This window comes from Orycteropus afer, unplaced genomic scaffold (assembly GCF_000298275.1).
Source record: "Orycteropus afer afer isolate SDZICR_OR568_19922 unplaced genomic scaffold, OryAfe1.0 scaffold00199, whole genome shotgun sequence".
In the NCBI taxonomy this organism is placed as follows: domain Eukaryota; kingdom Metazoa; phylum Chordata; class Mammalia; order Tubulidentata; family Orycteropodidae; genus Orycteropus; species Orycteropus afer.
The window spans coordinates 2,238,817-2,242,892 of record NW_006921786.1 but is presented as its reverse complement, the minus strand read 5'-3'; positions in this window follow the sequence as shown (position 1 = coordinate 2,242,892).

The window sequence follows — 4,076 nt, the reverse complement described above, 5'->3', positions numbered from 1 at the left end:
ATTGCCCAACCTTCCTTCCGAGGAGTGGCTGGTGGGTTTGAACCGCCAGCCGTCTGGTTAGCAGGCAAGTGTCTTAGCCACTATGCTACCAAACTCCCTATTTAGGAGTACCAAATTATAGGTGATATTCAATAATTTTCTTTAAAGATGTTTGATATTTTAAAACATTGTAGGTAGTTGATTTAGTGAAGGTCATCAACTCACTGGACTAGAAACAAAAAATCATTTTGTTTTCCAATCTGTTATTACTTGTGTTGTTTTCAACTTCTCCCCAGCCACACTCAATAGTAGATTCCCTTCATGACTTTGCAGCTGAATTATATAACTCTTCAGTCCCTTTGAGTTATTGTCGTCATTAGTTCCTATTGAGTGAATGCCAACTCATGGCAACCTTATGTGTGAAACATTACCTGGTTCTGTGCCATCTTCCTGATCATTGATATGTTTGAGTCCATTGTTACAGCTATTGTGTCAATCTACCTCATTGAGTGTTTCCCTCATTTTCAGTGATCCTCCAATTCACCAAAAATGTTTTTTTCTAGTAATCTATTTTTCCTTACGACATGCTGAAGTCTTGCCATCCTTGGTTCTAAGGAGCATTCTGATCTTATTTCTTCTAAAAATGATTAGTTTGTTCTTCCAACAGCTCAATATTCTTGGCTAGCACAACAATTGGAATGTATCAATCTGAGTTATTAAATCATCCTTATTCCCTCTCTTTTTAGACTCAGTGCTTTTTAAGTTGTTTATTTCATATTCTCTTCAAAGTCCTCCTTACCCCCTCCCTAACTGCTTCTCCTCCAACTCCAAGGATTTGATTTGTGGTTTGTGGATTGGAATATGGAGAGTGGAATATACTACAGTGACATTGGGGTCCAAGAGTGGCAGAGGGGTCGCATGTAACTCCTGACTGAATGCCCAGAGGTGAAGTGGCTTTTCTTTTGGCTACTGTTTCTTCTTTTTTAGCACTGAGTAGCCAGTAACCATTGATTCTCCCTGTGTGTCAAGTGTCCAAAAGAATGCTGGTTATTTAAGGGAGAGCATTTGTTGCGGAAGGAGCCCTGGTTACACAAGTGGTTAAGCACTTGGCTGCTAACTGAAGGGTTGGCAGTTTTAACCCACTAGCTGGTCTGTGGGAGAAAGATATGGCAGTCCATACAGATTTACAATCTTGGAAACTCTATGAGGTAATCTACTCTATCCTACATAGTCACTATGAATCGGAATTGACTCAACAGCAATGGGTTTTTGACTTTTGGTTTGTTAATGTTTCAGAAGGCCCTAGAAGGTGCTTCCCCCTACACATTACCTTGGATTAGTCTCAGCATCAATGTCTTCCTCTCCTTCCTCCTTTTGGTATTCACTACAGACTGTCTACTCATCATGACTTGCTCTGGGTCCCCTATGAGAAACTGGCAGCCTACAACTTGAAGTAGCTCCAAGGAGCCTAGAGCGATTACCTTTTTAGGGTCCATATGTCTCAGAAAACTTGTACATACTTTTCACACTAAATGGTGTCAAATTCTGGCTTCTCCACTAGGTGACCCTATCTCAGACATGCTTTCCCTTTTCTTCCCCCTTTGACATGTCTTAGCAGTAGTCATTCTGCCAATCCATTAATTTGTCAAATTTCAGACATGATCTCCAGTCCCCAACTTAGTAAAAGGGAGGAGGTTTAGGGACCCCTTACTTTATTTTGACTCCAACCCTTAGTTTTGGGAAAAAAGGAGAGGAATTGCTTTTCATGAGTATGTTACTTCTTTGTAATGCCAACTCTTCTCCCTCTCTGCCTTCCTTTTATGTGGAAATTGTTTGTGGGGTATGGGCAATCATTCTATAAGCCCTGAAGGACAGAGACTGACCAAAATAGCTGCTGATCCTTTTAAGTGAGAATGTAGGCTATTTAGCAAATTTCAGTTTCAGACTTAAGTAGCCAATTTCAATAGTTGGTGACTAATGGCCCCTCAGTGGCATAAATGGTTAAGCACTTGACTGCTAACCAAAAGGTTGAAGGTTCGAGTCTACCCAAAAGTGCCTCAGAAGAAAGGCCTGGTGACCTACTTCCCAAAAATCAACCATTGAAAACCTTATGCAGCACAGTTATACTCTGACACACATGGGGTTGTCATGAGTTGGAATCAACTCAACAACTGGAAAAAAATTGTTACTGTTGTGGCCATTTTGTAAAACAGGATGGACACCTCCCAAAATTTTGTTTAAATGTCAACACATGATGTTCCACATTCCCCAAAAGGGTGGGTATAAATATATTTATAAGTCACATAATTGAAATCTCAGAGGAGAGCAAGACAGACATCTCAAGCAGGTCCAAATGATTTCAGAGACCAATGAAAGGAGACTGGGCTGGGTTTTCATTGTGGTTAGGGGCTGAGGCTAGGATAAGAGCTCCCACATGTAGGCAGGAGCATGCATGGCTTGAATCTCCTGCTGATATCAAGGAAGGAACACCCTAGACTCTCTTACCAGCCTTTCCAGTTGTGGGGCACAGGGAGAAGTAGAAGGGATGAAGTTTAAAAACTGTCAGCAATCAAACATCAAACAGCGAGGTCAAACTTTTAATTATAATAATATAAAACCCAAACAAAACCGAAATTGATACTATTGAGTTGATTCCAATTCATGGCAACTCTATGTGTTACAGAGTATTGTTGTTGTTGTTAAGTGCCATTGAGTTGGCACTGACTCATAGTGATCCCTATGTACAACAGAACAAAACACTGCCCGGTCCTGTGCCAGCCTCACAATCCCTGCTATACCTAAGCCCATCATTGCAACTACTGTGCCAATCCATCTCATTGAGGGCCTTCCCCTTTGTTGCTGACCCTCCACTTTACCGAGCATGATATTTTTTTAGCCACAGCCAACCACCCTGAGGGAGTGAGTTGTTGGATCTGTGTGTTCAGGACCATGGTTGCAGGGGACATCAAGCTCAATTGGCATACCATACAACACAAAAGCATTGTTCTACATCTTATTTTGGTAAATAGTAACTGGGGTCTTAATACCTTGCAAGCAGCCATCTACATGTGACAATTGGTCTTTACTGGTCTGCAGGAAATTGTCCCTTCTGACAACATGACCAAAGTAGGTGAGATAAAGTCTGGCCATTCTCACTTCCAAGGAGCATTCTTGCTGCACTTCTTCCAGGAAAGATTTGTTCATTCTTCTTGAAGTCCATAGTACTTTCAGTATTCTTTGGCAACACCACAACTCAAAAGCATCAACTCTTCTTCACTTTTCCTTATTCATTTTCCAGCTCTCACATGCATATGAGGCAATTGAAAATACCATGGCTTGGGTTACGTACACCTTAGTCTTCAAAGAGATTGAAGCATACAGAGTGAATAAATGTGGTGTACAATCCTGAAGGATATGTACCATAGTGTTAACAGAGCTCAATAGGATTTTCTTGGCTATAATCTTTATGGAAACAGACTGCCAGGCTGTTCTTCTGTAGTAGTGGGTTTAAACTATTAACTTTTAGGTTAGCAGCTGATCACAAACAACTTGTGCCACCTTAGGACACAGTGACATAGTAGCAGAGAAAACAAAGATGTGTTGTTCTTCAAAGTCATCACTTTGGAAAGCTAGGCCACTCCTCCAAGAAATAGAAGCCGAGATTAGGTGTCTAAGGTTTTTTAGGGGAAATACCTGGAGAAGAGAAAACAGGAAAAGTGCCACGCAAGCTGGGAGAGCTGTGAGACTGATGCAAGTTTGACTTTGATTGAAGAAGAGAGGAAGAGGGTATTTCATGGAAATATTTTGGACTACCATATAGTCTAAAGGGGACTTCTTGTGGTGTAGTGCCTAAGGCATTTGACTGTTAACTAGAAGGCTGGTGGTTCAAACCCACCAAACCCACCAGCCACTCCTCAGAAGGATGATTGGGCAATCTGCTTTCGTAGAGATAACCCCTCAGAAACCCAAGGATTTGTCTATGTGAGTCGGATCCAACTCCATGGTAACACACACACACACACACACATATATGTGTGTGTGTGTGTGTGTGTTTATATATAGTCTAAAGGTTCCATAAAGCAACAAGTATATATATA